Source organism: Triticum urartu, chromosome 7 (genome assembly GCF_003073215.2).
Source record: "Triticum urartu cultivar G1812 chromosome 7, Tu2.1, whole genome shotgun sequence".
NCBI lineage: Eukaryota > Viridiplantae > Streptophyta > Magnoliopsida > Poales > Poaceae > Triticum > Triticum urartu.
Genome location: NC_053028.1, coordinates 348,966,660 through 348,985,138, shown reverse-complemented (window position 1 = coordinate 348,985,138; position 18,479 = coordinate 348,966,660).

The window sequence follows — 18,479 nt, the reverse complement described above, 5'->3', positions numbered from 1 at the left end:
ATTTCGGCCCTTGAATCAACATGCCCATGTGAATGTACTTCGACTTCATGCACAACCAGGGGGGAGGTTGTACATCCATACAAACACGGGCCATGTGCTATGGTTGGTGTTCTGGTTGCCAAACGGATTCATGCCATCGGTACACGCGCCAAGCATGATGTTCCTTGCATCACATTCGAAATACCGATAGAAGCCGTTCAATGCTCTCCACTGCTTCCATCCTTGACGTGTCTCAACTTCGGATCATCTCCATCGTCGGGCTTCTTCGTCTCCGCGTGCCAGCGCATGAGTTTGCTTCCTTGGGATCTACGAAATACCGCTGGAGACGGGGAGTGATTGGTAAGTACCATACAACTTTCTAGGGAGATCTCTTCCCGGCCTTCTTGTATCAAGAAGCATTGCACACTAGACAACTTGTTTTTTCCGCATGCTCCTTCTGATAAATTATGCAATCGTTGATGCATGCATGGTATCTAACATACGGCAGATCAAGAGGGCACACGATCTTCTTGGCCTCATCCACACTAGTAGGACATAGATTCCCCACGGGGAGAACATCCTTTAGGTACTTGAGATGCTCATCGAGGCTAGTGTCGGTCCATTTGTTTTTAGCCTTTGTCTTCAGAAGTTGGAGCATGAAACTCAAGCGGGTCACCTCAGGATTGAAACCATCATACAATGGAGTGTTCGAGTCTACCACCAGTTGCTGCAGCTTAGCCTCCTCTCAAGAAGAAGCTCTCTCAATACTCGTCTCCTTGCGAAGAAGTGCTTGAACATGAGGGTCCCGCACGCTTGAACTTAGTACCGACGAACTCTGCGGCGTGGAGTCCATGTTCTCTCCGCCGCCATGTCCGGCCCCTTCTCCGCCGCCATGTTTGGCCTCTTCCCCGCCGCCATTATCGATCATCTCCTCATCTTGCCCCGTGTCGTCATTGCCTGCCCCGTCGGCGTCCTCAACATCATCATCCTCATCTTCAATTATCCATTGAGTATAGCCATCCATGAAACCAGTCATGAGTAGGTGCGCTTCGACATGACCATCATCATAGGGGTCGAGCCAAACTATTCCTTTGCATCTTTGACATGGACATAAAACCTCTGTCAGGTTATTTTCTTTCAGGTCCTGCACCGCCGACCGCAACCACCTATCCACCATCGTTTCACCGACCATCATGAACGCCTGCACGGTAATAATAGATAAATTGATTATAAAAATGCATGCATGCATCAAAGTCATACAAAAATTCGGAATGACCTTCCCTAAAAATAGGACATATAGATCTAGAGTATGCCCGGAATTCACCGAAATGGAAATAAATCGACATTTCAGCGAAACATAGGAAGCTCCCAAGCAGAATTCAGCGTCAAATCATGCCACACACACAATTTCCATCATATCGCCCGATTATGTCATATCGCACACACATACACATATTTCCATTCTTGCAAAAGCATGAATTTTTAATCACATATCTCTTGAGATCAAGCACACGCGGTGGAGATGCATGCATGTAGTAGGGAGATCAAAAGTGGACAAAGCTCTTCTTGACAAGGCCAGATCTAGTTAGGGGGTACATAGGTCACTTCACTAAATGCTGCATCTACCTAGCTAGCTAATTTGGGAGGAGACAACTTCAACTAGTGAAGGAGGAAGGAAAAAGAGAAAGGATATGCATTAATGGAGGTGGTGTAGTTAGCTAGGAGTAATAAAGAGAGAGAAATGTAGGTAGAAGAGGGAGAGTAATGGGGGAGAAGTATTGAGGAAGAAGCAAAGTGAGGGAGAGAGGAGGTGGGAGGTAGGGGAAAGTTAGGAAGAGAGGATGGGGGAGGGGAGGGAAAAGGTGGTATTATGCTGAGTCTTAGAAGTAGCGCGGGCCGTAAAGCATGCTACTGCTAAGAACATAGCAGCAGCGCGCTTCCGGCACATGCGCTGCTACTAAGCGGGGCCCGCCATGTGGCCAGTTTAAAAATTAGAAGTAGCGACCAGCAAAAAAGTGCGCTACTACTATTACATTAGCAGTAGCGCGAGTCGTAGGAGCGCGCTGCTGCTAAACCTAGGTTGGTGGGTACTGTCGGTCTATTTTAGTAGCAGCATAGTTCCACTGGGCCGCGCTACTGCTAACTGAGTAGCAGTAGCACTTATTTTGCACCCGCGAAACTGATAATTAGCAGTAGCGCCTCTTTTTGTACCCCGCTGCTGCTAAGATTCTGTGTATAAGGTTTTCCCTAGTAGTGAGGAGATTAATTTTCATTTTCAGCAGAAGCGTGATAAAATACTGATTCTTTTTGCAGAAGATTAATAAAAAAAATTCTTAGGTTGTCCTAATGTTTCAGAATTTTTGGAGTCACATAAGTATTCAGAATCTCCAAATTGCTATAGACTATTCTGTTCTTGACGGATTCTGTTTTCTTTGTATTGTTTGCCTATTTTGATGAATCTATGGCTAGTATCGGGGGGTATGAACCATAGAAAAGTTGGAATACAATATATATCACACCAATATAAATAAAGAATGACTTCACAACAATACCAAAAGTGGTGATTTATTTTCTTATACTAACGGAGCTTATGAGATTTTCTGTTGAGTTTTGTGTTGTGAAGTTTTTAAGTTTTGTGTAAAGGATTTGATGGAGTATGGAATAAGGAGTGGCAAGAGCCTAAGCTTGGAGATTCCCAAGGAATCCCAAGGTAATATTCAAGGATAACCAAGAGCCTAAGCTTGGGGATGCCCAGGAAGGCATCCCCTCTTTCATCTTCGTCTATCGGTAACTTTACTTCAGGCTATATTTTTATTCACCACATGATATGTGTTTTGCTTGGAGCGTCTTGTATGATTTGAGTCTTTAATTTTTACTTTTCCACAATAATCCTTGCTGTACACATCTTTTGAGAGAGACATGCATGAATCATGATTTATTAGAATACTCTATGTGCTTCACTTATATCTTTTGAGCTAGGCAATATTGCTCTAGTGCTTCACTTATACATTTTAGAGCATGGCGGTGGCTTTATTTTATAGAAATTGATGAACTCTCATGCTTCACTTATATTATTTTGAGATTCTCTAAGCAGCATGGTAACTTTCTTTGGTTATAAATTTAGTCCTAATATGATAGGCATCCAAGAGGGATATAATAAAAACTTTCATATAAAGTGCATTCAATACTATGAGAAGTTTGATTCCTCATGATTGTTTTGAGATATCAAGATGGTGATATTAAAGTCATGCTAGTAAGTAATGATGAATTTGAGAAATACTTGTGTTAAAGTTTGTGATTCCCGTTGTCGGTGTCAAAATCGGCGGATCTCGGGTAGGGGGTCTCGAATTGTGCGTCTGAGGATCGAGGCAACAAGGGACAAGTGGGAAACAATGTTTACCTAGGTTCGGGCCCTATTGATGGACGTAAAACCCTACATCGTGCTTGATTGTATTTGATGAGTATAAGGGTTACAAGAGTTGATCTACCTTGAGATTGTAATGGCTAAACCCTAGCTATCTAGCCTATGAGAATTCTGATAGCCTCTACGGACTAAACCCTCCGGTTTATATACACACCGGAGGGACCTAGGGTTGTACATAGTCAGTTTTGGGGGAAGGTAATAACATATCCGAACACTAATCTTATCATCCACGCATAGGGGATTCCTACCCGGACACGGGGGGGGGGGGGGGGGGGGGGGGAGTCTTCTGCTTGTATCTTCACGACCCATCAGCCCGGCCCATATCAAATAGCCCGGACACCCGAGGACCCCCTAATCCTAGACTCCCTCGGTAGCCCCCGAGCTGCCCTTCAAATGACGATGCAGTATCCGGCTTATGTCTTCAGCTTTTACAAGGTTGGTTCTTCATCATACCTTGGACGGATAATAGTCTGGCCCTGACCTCCGCGTTCTACCTTTATGACCCCTTCCCTATCGTCACCTCGATTTCCACGCGTTGGGCGAATGTGAACGGTCCATAATATTTTTTACCAAAAAGAAAACCCCTGGCCACATAGGGAAGACGCTTATATAAAGAGGTTAGATCCCTAAGCGCCATCCACATCATGCTGAGAACACCAGGACTAGCCACGAAAAACAAAACATGGCCAGCGCCCCAGGCTCTTCTTTGCCCCCCCATGGACCTCAAGAGGATGATTGGGAGAGCTGTTCAGTGTCTCATCTTCAGTTGAGTCAACTCCAAACGCAAGAATATCTCCCCCTCGCTGACCATACGAGTGGGATTGGATTCAATTGGCAATGATGTACTAGCTGAAAATTTCCCCAACCCCAATAAGGAGGAGAGGGCGTGCTTCGTTTTGTTTCTCTTGCGGGGCTTAGGACTTCCGATCCATCCCTTTTCTCAGGGGTCCGTTGGAGTTTTACGGCATCCAGCTGCACAACCTCACCCCAGGTTCGATTCTGCACATCTCAGACTTCGTCACTCTCTGCGAACTGTTTCTGGGCTGTGAGGCTCATTTTGATCTATGGAAAAAGTTCTTTTGCCTCATCCCTCGCCACCAAAGGGGCTCCATATTTGAAGTGGGCGGCGCCGAAGTATGGCGCATAGCCGGATCAAGCTACCCTATTGGAACTCCCAAAGAGGTATCCCTAGAATGGTCTTTGGAGTGGTTTTATATTGATGATGTTCAACTTCCCGACCCAGTTCAGCGCGGCCTCCTGATACGTCTCCAACGTATCTATAATTTTTGATTGTTCCATGCTATTATATTACTTGTTTTGGATGTTTATGGGATTTATTATACACTTATATATTATTTTTGGGACTAACCTATTAACCGGAGGCCCAGCCCAAAATATTGTTTTATTGCCTATTTCAGTGTTTCGAAGAAAAAGAATATCAAACGGAGTCTAAACGGAATGAAACCTTCGGGAGAGTTATTTTTGGAACGGAAGCAATCCAGGAGACTTGGAGTACATGTCAAGGAAGCTTCAAGGAAGCCACGAGGCAGGGAGGCGCGCCCTACCACCTGGGCGCGCCCCCACCCTTGTGGGCCCTCGTGGCTCCCCTGACCGACTTCTTTCGCCTATATATGTCCATATACCCTAAAAACATCGAGGAACCGAATAGATCGGGAGTTCCGCCGCCAGAAGCCTCTGTAGCCACATAAAACCAATCTAGACCCGTTTCGACACCCTGTCGGAGGGGGAATCCCTCTCCGGTGGCCATCTTCATCATCCCGGCACTCTCCATGACGAGGAGGGAGTAGTCCACCCTCGGGGGTGAGGGTATGTACCAGTAGCTATGTGTTTGATCTCTCTCTCTCTCTCGTGTTCTTGAGGTGGTACGATCTTGATGTATCGCGAGCTTTGCTATTATAGTTGGATCTTATGATGTTTCTCCCCTCTACTCTCTTGTAATGGATTGAGTTTTCCCTTTGAAGTTATCTTATCGGATTGAGTCTTTAAGGATTTGAGAACACTTGATGTATGTCTTGCATGTGCTTATCTGTGGTGACAATGGGATATCACGTGATCCACTTGATGTATGTTTTGGTGATCAACTTGCGAGTTCCGTGACCTCGTGAACTTATGCATAGGGGTTGGCACACGTTTTCGTATTGACTCTCCGGTAGAAACTTTGGGGCACTCTTTGAAGTACTTTGTGTTGGTTGAATAGATGAATCTGAGATAGTGTGATGCATATCATATAATCATACCCACAGATACTTGAAGTGACATTGGAGTATCTAGATGACATTAGGGTTTTGGTTGATTTGTGTCTTAAGGTGTTATTCTAGTACGAACTCTATGATAGATCGAACCGAAATAATAGCTTCATGTTATTTTACTACGGATTCTTGAATAGATCGATCAGAAAGGATAACTTTGAGGTGGTTTCGTACCCTACAATAATCTCTTCGTTTGTTCTCCGCTATTAGTGACTTTGGAGTGACTCTTTGTTGCATGTTGATGGATAGTTATATGATCCAATTATGTTATTATTGTTGAGAGAACTTGCACTAGTGAAAGTATGAACCCTAGGCCTTGTTTCCTAGCATTGCAACACAGTTTGTGCTCATTTTTATCATTAGTTACCTTGCTGTTTTTACATTTTCAGATTACAAAAACCATTATCTACTATACATATTGCACTTATATCACCATCTCTTCGCCGAACTAGTGCACCTATACAATTTACCATTGTATTGGGTGTGTTGGGGACACAAGAGACACTTTGTTATTTGGTTGCAGGGTTGTGTGAGAGAGACCATCTTCATCCTACGCCTCCCATGGATTGATAAACCTTAGGTCATCCACTTGAGGGAAATTTGCTATTGTCCTACAAACCACTACACTTGGAGGCCCAACAATGTCCACAAGAAGAAGGTTGTGTAGTATACATCAAGCTCTTTTCTGGCGCCGTTGCCGGGGAGGTGAGTGCTTGAAGGTATATCTTTAGATCTTGCAATCGAATCTTTTTGTTTCTTGTTTTATCACTAGTTTAGTCTATAAAAGAAAATTACAAAAAATGGAATTGAGGGTACCTCATATGCTTCATCTTTTTAATGTCTTTCATGAAAATAAGGATTCCGATAATTGTGCCAAAGTGTTAGAAGAAGAATGCATTAGAATGTTTGGCACTAAATCTTTGAATGATGAGCATGATTGCAATGTTCTTAGCATAAACTCCTTGAATATCCATAGTACTAATGATGATTGCACTAGTCATGATGAAAATGCCTCTTATAAGCATGTCAACTTTTGTGGAGTGCATAGAGTTTGCAAGTACACACCAAATAGGGACCATAGATTTTGCAAGAGGCATAAGTATTTAGAAACCAAATGGTTGCAAGAGAGGCTAGATGTTTGTGCTGAAAAATTAAAATTTCTTCGCCATACTTGTGAACTTTGCAATGAACATGGTCTTTTAAATCTCCAATGAAAATTGTTTCATGTTCGTATCATGTCCAAAAATTGTGATGATTTGATTTCCCTTGCACATCATAATGAACTTAGTTTGCTTTTGGGTTATGAAGAAATGAAACGTATAACTAAGCATATTTTAGAATATAACCTTGAGAAATTCCTCGATATTGATCTAGAAGAAATTTTTATGTATTGTGCGGTGAATTGCATTGAAAATCCTTATATCGCCAATTACATAAAGAAAACAAAACAAATAGAGGATGAAGAGAATACTAATGAAAGGGAAGAGGCTTCCCAATATCCTCCTATTATTTCTTATGATGAATCAGGTAACGAGGAGGAGCCTTCTATTCAACCAATCTCATTAATAAGGAGCTCCAAAAAGAGGATTGAGCCCACACATAATGTGAAGAATAAAAAGATAAGATGGAGGAGCAAAGGTGAAAAGGTATCCCTCCCAAATGATGTTGCTCCTATTACTCATTGTGATGATGATAATTGCTATACTATTGGTGCTATCCATACTATTAATGATGAGAGTGATTATGCTTATGATATGAAAAGGCCCAAGCTTGGGGATGCTATGTTTGATGAGAATGACATGTTTGAAAATGTATTTGCTGCAATTGATGTTTGTCCCAAGCTTGGGGATGCTATGTTTAATGAAGATGATATTTGTAGTCTTCCAAGTTTTGATATGCAAATTTATTATGATGATAGCATGCCTCCTACTTATGATGATTTTATTGATGAAAGTGGGTTTGGATGAGTGTCAACTTTAGGAAGTAATGATCCCACTATTTTGGGGGGTTTGAATCTTATTGTGACAATTATGAAAGTGGATTTGGAGAGGTCATGACTTTATTTAGTAATGATTCCACTATCTTGGAAGAGGTTTCAATTGATTATGATGAGAACAAAGTTGCTACTTATGATGATTATTGCGATGACATGTATGCTATAAAAAGTAGTGATGATTATATTTATAAAACTTGTCATGATTATGATTACCCTTTTTCTGAACTTTATTCTTTCAACGTGGAAACAATTTATAGTATTCGAGTCTCTTATGATACTCCCACTATTCCGAACGAGAAGAATTTTGCTTATGTGGAGAGTAATAAAATTTCTATGCTTGTAGATCCTGAAAAGAATGCTTTATGTGATAGTTATATTGTTGAATCCATTCATGACGCTACTGAAAATTATTATGAGGGAGGAACATGTGCTTGTAGGAATTGCAATAATATCAAGTTTCCTCTCTATGTGCTTAAAGTTTTGAAGTTATGCTTGTTTTACCTTTCTATGCAAATTGATTATGGTTCCCACAAGTTGTTTGCTCACAAAATCGCAATGCATAGGAATTGGTTAGACTTAAATGTTCTAGTCATATTCTTCAGGATGCTCTCTTTATGTTTTAATTCTTATCTTTTATGTGAGCATCATTGAAATCATCATGCCTAGCTAGGGGCGTTAAACGATAGCGCTTGTTGGGAGGCAACCCAACTTCTGTTTTATTCTTTGCTTTTTGCTCCTGTTTAGTAATAAATAATTTATCTAGCCTCTGTTATAATTGAGTTATTATGCTTTTAATTAGTGTTTGTGACAAGTAGAACCTTTGGGTAGACTTGGGTGAAGTCTTTGTGATCTTACTGTAAAAAAACAGAAACTTTAGCGCTCACGATATTAGCTGCCAATTTTTACTGGAGAGTGAGATTAAGTTGATTCGTTTTGCAAATGATTAATAGACAAAATACGTTTGATACAAATTACTACAGACTGTTCTGTTTTTCACAGATTCTGGTTTCTATGTATTGTTTGCTTATTTTGATAAATCTATGAGTAGTATCGGAGGGTATGAACCATAGAGAAGTTGGAATACAGTAGATATTACACCAATATAATAAATAATGAGTTCACAAAAGTACCTAAGTGGTGATTTATTTTCTTATACTAACAGAGCTTACAAGTTTTCTGTTATGTTTTGTGTTGTGAAGTTTTCAAGTTTTGGGTAAAGATTCGATGGACTATGGAATAAGGAGTGGCAAGAGCCTAAGCTTGGGGATGCCCAAGGCACCCCAAGGTAATATTCAAGGACAACCAAGAGCCTAAGCTTGGGGATGCCCCGTAAGGCATCCCCTCTTTCATCTTTGTCTATCGGTAACTTTTCTTGGAGCTATATTTTATTCACCACATGATATGTGTTTTGCTTGGAGCGTCATTTTATTTTCTTTTGTTTTGCTTGCTGTTTGAATAAAATACCAAGATCTGAAATTCTTAAATGTTAAAGAGTATCCAAACAGTTACATAATTATTCAACTACTCTTTGATCTTCAGTTATATCTTTCGGAGTAGTTTGTCATTTGCTCTAGTGCTTCACTTATATCCTTTTAGAGCACGGCGGTAGTTTGTCATTTGCTCTAGTGCTTCACTTATATCCTTTTGGAGCACGGTGGTGGTTTTATTCAACTACTCTCGTGCTTCACTTATATTATTTTGAGAGTCCTAAACAGCATGGTAATTTTCTTTGGTTATGAATTTAGTCCTAATATGATGGGCATCCAAGATGGGTATAATAAAAACTTTCATATAAAGTGCATTGAATACTATGAGAAGTTTGATTCCTTATGATTGTTTTGAGATATGAAGATGGTGATATTAGAATCATGCTAGTTGAGTAGTTGTGAATTTGAGAGATACTTGTGTTAAAGTTTGTGATTCTCGTAGCATGCACGTATGGTGAACCGTTATGTGATGAAGTCGGAGCATGATTTATTTATTGATTGTCTTCCATATGAGTGGTGGTCGGGTACGAGTGATGGTATTTTCCTACCAATCTATCCCCCTAGGAGCATGCACGTAGTACTTTGTTTCGATAACTAATATATTTTTGCAATAAGTATGTGAGTTCTTTATGACTAATGTTGAGTCCATGGATTATACGCACTCTCACCCTTCCACCATTGCTAGCCTCTCTAATACCGCGCACCTTTCGCCGGTATCATACACCCACCATATACCTTCCTCAAAACAACCACCATACCTACCTATTATGGCATTTCCATAGCCATTCCGAGATATATTTCCATGCAACTTCCCACCATACTGTTTATTATGACACGCTTCATCATTGTCATATTGCTTTGCATGATCATGTAGTTGACATCGTATTTTTGGCAAAGCCACCGTTCATAATTCTTTCATACATGTCACTCATGAGTCATTGCACATCCCGGTACACCGCTGGAGGCATTCATATAGAGTCATATTTTGTTCCAAGTATCGATTTGTAATTCTTGAGTTGTAAGTAAACAAAAGTGTGATGATCATCATTATTAGATCATTGTCCCATGTGAGGAAAGGATGATGGATACTATGATTCCCCCACAAGTCGGGAAGAGACTCCGCACGAAAAATAAAAAAGGGAGAAAAAAAGAGCCCAAAAAAAGAATACCCAAAAAACAAAAAATGAGAGAAAAAGAGAGAAGGGGCAACGCTACCATCCTTTTACCACACTTGTGCTTCAAAGTAGCACCATGATCTTCATGATAGAGAGTCTCATAGTTTGTCACTTTCATATACTAGTGGGAATCTTTCATTATAGAACTTGGCTTGTATATTCCAATGATGGGCTTCCTCAAAATGCCCTAGGTCTTCGTGAGCAAGCGAGTTGGATGCACACCCACTTAGTTTCTTTTTGAGCTTTCATACACTTATAGCTCTAGTGCATCCGTTGCATGGCAATCTGTAGCGACCCGACCTCAAACGGTCAAGTCTCTGTGCTTCAGTGTCATCCGTTGATCGGTAATGCTGACACACACAGTACTCGAAGGATTTATAACAGAGTAGCAATCACACACTTATTACATCGAATGTCTCAAAAGAGAACTTATTACAATAAATATGGCTTAAGGCCATCTAAAACGATAACAACGGAAGGCTTGGAAGATAAAGTGAGTCCATCAACTCCAACGGCATAGCTGAGTGCATGACAAATGAACTTTTGCGTCTTACTCCTCATCTGAAAAGTCTGCAACATGATACGTTGCAGCCCGAAAACGGGTCAGCACATGGAATATGCTGGCAATGTAACACAGTAGAGCAACGAATAGATAAATGCTATCACTACATGCATATATGGCTGGTGGAGGCTCTATGGTTATATGGTTTTTGCGAAAAGCCATTTTTTCCCTACAACAAAGGAATATATTTTATTTAACTATCATGGTAGTTGAAACATTGAGAATGGTACCCCCATCTCAATCCCAACTAAAAGTAATTATCACCCCAACAAATTAAATTAGAGTGATGAGATATAGTAGGATAATCCAAGTACTAGATACTCAAGATGTCCATAACTGGGGACACGGCTAACCATGATTAGTTTGTACACTCTGCAGAGGTTTGCGCACTTTTCCCCACAAGACTCGATCTCCTCTGTTGTATTTCTCGCACTGCATGGTGTTTGAGAAACGGATGACCGAGACATAGTCTTTCAGAAGCATTAACTCTTTACTTCGGGTGGACAGTTACACCTACTTTCCCTCTACATCTGCTAGCCCACCACTGAAAGAGGTCACACAACATACTCAACTATGCCAGAGCCCATAAAGGCTTGTGGCTGCACATGGAAGTTTCTAGCATGAATAATCTTTTGATCCCTTTGTGCCTGGGTGGCGGACCGTAGGAGGATCACACGGTATATCCCCGAGATCTCCTAGGACAACACTGGTATATCCCCAGGTGCCCAGAACAAGCAATCCACCCAGATGTGTATTAAAGTTGCCACCTTAAGTTGAACCATTAATTAACAATCTCACATCTGTCATGGATACACTCAAACCCAATCCACGTCTATGAGCATAGCATAGCAATATAAGCATAACATAGAAGTAACTCCCAGGGTTTGATATTAAAACAGGGCAATGGTTCTACCTCATCATCTACTTCCCAATACCCACAAGTTAATCACATCCTAATCATGCAATGTTTGGCGATTGGAACTAATGCATGAAAACTGGGTATGAAAGAAGTATGATCAATGTGTTACTCGCCTTGCTGATGATCCGCAAAACCTAGAGACTCGTAGTAGCACGCTTCGCACCCCGGGTGTTCTATCGCAAACAAACAATAGCATACATAAGCAATCAAGCAAAGATGCACGGGTAAATCTCAAATAAGAAGATCTAACCAGAAAGTTCAACTAAAGAACTCTGGTTTGCAAAAAGAATCAAATCAAATGGAGCAACAAAACACAAACCGCGAGAGAAACAAGATCCGATTACTAATCTAGACTAAAGTCAAATTTTACAATACCAAAATCTTGTTCAAGTTGGTTAAACAGAAAGAGGGCTTCGAGACGAAGATCTAGGCGCTTGAATAGCCTGATTCTGATAAACGAGCGAAAAGATAAACTAAAACAAAAATTAGGGCAGAAATCGCGATCAGAAATAGTCGTGGAAACCCCTGGAAAAACAGAAAATTGACGAACAGGCTAACGAATGAACGTTCGCTGTCTGTGAAAAATGGGTGCACGACATTCGTTAAAACGACCGTACGGACGAACATCTACTACTTAACTAAACCGCAGAAAACCGGAATAAAATCGATCTAAAGAAAAAAACGATCTTAGGATTTCTATAAAAAACCGACCGGTCAACGGTCAACGGCGGCGGCTCGGCGAAGTCCGGCGACTGCAGCGGCGGCTCCAACGAGGTGGCGGGGCACGGCGGCGGGACGGCTAGCACGGGCGGCGGCGCGTCTAGGGTTAGGGCGGGACGCGGGCACGTGGTGGGCTGGGGCGGCCTCGGCGGCTTATAAGGCCGGCCGGGGGGAGGAGTCCGGGTCGAAACCGGCCCGTTAAGTTGGTTGCCTCTTTTTTTTAAAAATAAGTCCTGACACAGAAAAACAAAGAAAAGAAATACTAAACGGACTCTAAAAATGCCGAAATAAAATTTCCCTGTCCTCTAAAAATATGTCGGACAAGGTGAACATTTATTTGGGCCTATAATGCAATTTTGAAAAACGCTTATTTTTTCCTAATTCGAATAAAATTGCAATAAAATCCAAATGAAAATCATTTATGTGATTTTAATATTTTTCCTCCAATATTTCATTTATTTTGAAGAAGTCATATTATGTCCTCTAATATATTTTAATTTCGAAATATGTCCGGAGAGAAAAATCATTAAAACCAAAATGATCCTTGTTTCAAAATTTGATAGAAATTCAAATATGAAAATCGTGAGTCCCCAACTCTCTCCGCGGGTCATTGAGTTTCTTAGGATTTCGAGGATCATGAAACAAAAATGCAATAAAATATGATATGCATGAATGACCTATGTATAAGATTCCAAATTGAAAATTTGGGTTGTTACAAATCGACCCCCCTTAAGATGAACCTCGCCCTCAAGATTCGGGTTGGCTAGAAAATAGGTGCGGGTGGTCTTTGCGTAGATCATCCTCTCGTTCCCAGGTGGCTTCATCCTTGGTATGGTGGCTCCACTGAACTTTGCAAAACTTGATAACCTTACTATGAGTAACTCGGCTAGCAAACTCGAGAATCTTAATAGGTTGCTACTCACATGTCAAATCATTATCCAATTGTATTGCTTCCAGAGGCACTGTATCCCTCAGAGGAATATCGGCCATCTCTTTAACTGAGAAACGTGAAACACATCATGAACTCCCGACAATCCTTCGGGTAATTCCAACTTGTAAGCAACATCTCCCATGCGTTCCAAGACAAGGTACGGTCCCACAAATCTTGGGGCTATCTTTCCCTTAACTCCAAAACTCCGAACTCCTCGAAGTGGTGACACTCTCAGATACGCCCTGTCTTCGATTTCATAGACTACCTCCTTGCATTTTGAGTCTGCATAACTCTTCTATCTGGACTGAGCTACCTTCAGTCTATCTCGAATCAGTTTAACTTTCTCTTCGGACTCCTTAATCAAATCCGGTCCAAACAATTGGCGGTCTCCAACTTCATCCCACATCAACGGTGTTCTGCACCTTCTTCCATACAGGGCCTCTTACGGTGCCATCTTCAAACTGGCCTGGTAGCTATTGTTGCACGAGAATTTTGTGTAAGGAAAATTATCATCCCAACTAGATCCATAGTCTAGTGCACAAGCTCTCAACATGTCCTCTAGAATTTGATTGACTCTCTCTGTCTGTCCATCTGTCTGCGGGTGAAAAGTTGTACTGAACTCCAACCTAGTTCCCAAAGTCTGATGCAGCTGGTGCCAAAACTTTGAAGTAAATTGTGTTCCTCTATCTGATACGATGGTCCTCGGAACTCCGTGCAGACATACGATCCTGGTCATATATATCTTGGCCAACTTCGCACTTGTATAAGTGGTTTTCACTGGGATAAAGTGAGCTACTTTGGTCAAGCGATCCACTACTACCCAGATTGAGTCATATCCCGATCGGGTCCTAGGCAATCCGGTGATAAAATCCATGCCAAGCTTATCCCACTTCCATTCAGGTATCGAAATAGGTTGTATTAATCCTGCTGGCTTCTGATGTTCTGCCTTCATTCTCTGACATACATCACATACGGCTACATACTCGGCAATATCCTTCTTCATACCAGTCCACCAGAAACGTTCCTTCAAATCCAAATACATCTTGGTGTTTCCAGGGTGTATCGAGTATGGTGAGTCATGAGCTTCCTGTAATATCAATTTTCTGATCTCGGCATTATTGGGCACAAATATACGGTCCTCAAACCACAAGGTGTCGTGATCATCCTCAAAAAACCTTTGGCTTTGCCTTCACTCATCTTCTCCTTTATCTCGGCAATTTCTTTGTCATCCTTCTGAGCTGCTCGAATCTTTTCCAACAATGTCGACTGAACCTCCAATGCTGCAACAAAACCTTTAGGAACTATCTCCAAACGTAGCTCCCTAAGATCTTCTACCAACTCCTTTGGCATTCCTCCGCTTACGAGGGTGTTGACGTAAGTCTTCCAGCTCAAAGCATCTGCTACGACATTATCCTTGCCTGGATGATAGTGTAACTTCATATCGTAATCCTTTATGAGCTCCAACCATCTCCTCTGCCTGAGGGTCAACTCCTTTTGAGTAAAAATGTACTTCAAACTCTTGTGATCCGTGTGCACATCACAATGATTTCCAATAAGAAAATGTCTCCAGGTCTTGAGTGCATGCACTACAGCTGCCAACTCCAAATCATGCGTGGCATAATTCAATTCATGCGGTTTAAGTTGTCGTGAGGCATACAAAACAACCCTTCCGTCTTGCATAAGTACTCCTCCAAGTCCTAAGCGAGAGGCATCGCAATACACTTGGAAATCCTTGCGTATATCTGGCAGAATCAGCACTGGGGCTATAGTCAAACGTTTCTTCAACTCCTGGAAACTTGCTTCACATTCTTCAGTACAATGGAACTTGCTGTCCTTCTTCAACAATGCCGTCATGGGCTTAGCAATCTTAGAAAAATTCTCAATAAATCTCCGATAGTAGCCCGCGAGTCCAAGAAAACTACGGATCTCTCCAACCGAGGTGGGTGCCAACCACTCAGTGACTGATTTAACCTTGGTAGGGTCCACTGCTATAACTTCTCCTGATATAACATGTCCAAGAAATCCAACTTCCTTCAACCAAAACTCACATTTGCTGACCTTGGCATATAACTGATGTTCCCTGAGCTTCTCGAGAACTAACCGCAAATGCTCCTTATGTTCCTCTTCATTCTTTGAGTATACTAAAATATCATGAATGACCACCACAACAAACTTATCCAAGAACTCCATGAACACCTTGTTCATCATACTCATGAAATAGGCGGGGGTGTTAGTCAATCCAAATGACATAACCGTATACTCATATAGCCCATACATTGTGGTGAACGCTGTTTTGGGTATATCTTCTTCCCTAATCTTCAGTTGGTGGTAACCTGATCGTAGGTCGATCTTTGAAAACACCTTTGCTCCTTGCAGCTGGTCAAACAAGTCATTGATCATCGACAGTGGGTACTTATTCTTGATAGTCACTTAGTTCAATGCCCGATAATCAACAACCATTCTTAGGGACTTATCCTTCTTCTCAACCAACAGCACTGGGGCTCCCCATGGTGATGAGCTCCGTCGAATGTAACCTTTCTCCAATAACTCCTTAATTTGTTTCTTGATCTCCTCCAGATCATTTGTGGGCATCCGGTATGGTCTCCTTGATATTGGCCCGGTGCCTGGCAACAACTCTATCAAGAACTCTATGTCTCGATCTGGCGGCATGCCTGGTAACTCCTCTGGAAATACATCTGGGTAATCCTTCACGACAGGCACTTCCTCCTGAACAACTCCCGTGAGAGAATGTACTTGGGTTCTCCTTGGTGAATGCCTGGATACATACTTGATCCTTTTTCCCTTCGGGGTGGTGAGCAAAATCGACTTACTCGTGCAATCGATGTTTCCCCCATACATCGATAGCCAATCCATTCCTAGTATCACATCCAATCCTTGTGACTACAAAATTATCAGGTGTGAGGGGAAAACATGGCTTCCAATGGTCAATGGCATCTGAAAACATCCTTGACTTGCCATATACTCGGCTCCTGGTGAACTTACTAACATGGGTGTCCTAAGTACCTTAGTGGGCAACTTATACTTATACATGAATCCCCTTGATATGTATGAATGCGATGCACTAGTATCGAAAAGAACAATTGCAGTAAACGACTTAACCAAAAACTTACCGATAACTGCATCAGGCTGCTCCTCAACTTCCTCCACGTTCACATGGTTCACTTGTCCCCTATTGAAAGGGTTGGGCTTCTTCCCGACGCTTCCATTGCCATTGCCGTTCTTCAATTCCGAACAATCATTGGCGTAGTGCCCAGTCCTCCCGCACTTGAAACAAGTAATGTGACCTTGATCCTTCTTGGCGGGTGTGGCTGGGTTAGGGTAGTTCTGATTGTTGCTTGCTCCATTCCCATTCCCATTCCTTGGACCATTATGATTATGGGAACTTCATCCATTGTGAGTGTGGACTCCATGGTTATGGACAAGTCCTCCCGAGTTCGGGGTGAGACGAGGCTTCTGCTAAGCTCCAGAATTGTGCTTCCCCTATCCATACTTCCTCTTGTGATTCTCAATCTGCTGGTGCTTCCCATCAATCATAAGAGCCTTGTCTACCAACTCCTGGTAGTTGTTGAATGTTTCCACCATCAACTGCATGCTCATCTCATCATTTAGCCCTTCCATAAACTTCTCCTGCTTCGCGACATCTGTGGCCACATCATCAGGGGCATAACGAGATAGCTTACTAAACTCATCTACGTACTGAGCCACAGTATGATTTCCCTGGCGCAAGTTGCGAAACTCATGCTTCTTCATGCTCATAGCTCCAGTGGATACGTGGGCTGTGCGGAATGCTTTGCTGAAACTGCTCCCAAGTGACATTGGCTATAGGAGAAGTGGCTGTGTAATTCTCCCACCATGCGGCTGCTGGTCCATTCAATTGGTGTGAGGCAAAACGCACCTTCTCCGCATCTGTGCAACCTGCGGTTGTCAATTCCCTTCCTATCCTGCGCAGCCAATCATCAGCAACTATGGGCTCGGTGCTAATGGAAAACATCAGCGACTGCAGCCTCAGAAAATGGGCTAAGTTGTCAACTGGAGGTGGTGGCGGTGGGTTATTGTTGTTGTTGTTGTTGCCTTGGTTCTGAACTAACATCTGCATCAAGGTATTCTACTACTGGATCAACTGAGTGAGCTCCGGTGGGAAAGGAAAACCAGGATCACGTCTCGGAGGCATCTGATGGGTTTAGGGGCAAGAGTTTAAAATAGAATGAGGTCTAGTGAGAAAGCACTACCCATATGCACATGAGACAAACACAATCATATCGTATCACTCAAACAATCAAGCAAGGGCATACAAACGGTCTAGAACTATCGTTAAAAGTGCTCAGATTATTACTATATACATGGGGAAAAACTACTAGTCATATGGTGGTCATCTAGAAATATTGCTTGGTGGAAGACTCCATGATATCCGCTCCAGCTTCGTCTTCATAGTCATCATCACTATCATCGGGGTCGGAGTCAGTGTCGTTGATGATGATGTAGTTCACCGGACAAGTGGAATCATCATCCTCTCCTCCTAGCGCGGGGTCTCCCATGAAAAATCCTAGCTTCCTTGTTAGGTCGCCATTCTTCTCCAATAGTACGATGATTTCCTCCTCATAATCGTCGCGTGTAGACTTGAGTTCCTCTTCTAGCTCAGCGATCCTGGTCATTGCCTTCTTCAAATCTATCATGCTTGCACACATCTGGTTCTCCTGGCGACGAATGTGTTCGTTTAATTCCTGGATGAATGCTCCAATGGACCGGTCCTTCCTGGTGCTGATCATCTCCCATTGCTCATCTCGGCACCCACATATCTGGTAGATAGTGTCCTTAAGCTCTTGTTTGTAGACTTCTCCAATACGTCCTATAGCAATGTGGGCTGCCATACTCTTGCCTAGACTCCAGGTGGGTGCATGAAAGGAAAACTCTATAGGATCCGTAACTGGCGTGAATGCCCTTCCTGGAACTTGAACTCGAATCATCCAGCGCTCCTCTTCTGGTAAAGTGGCGTTG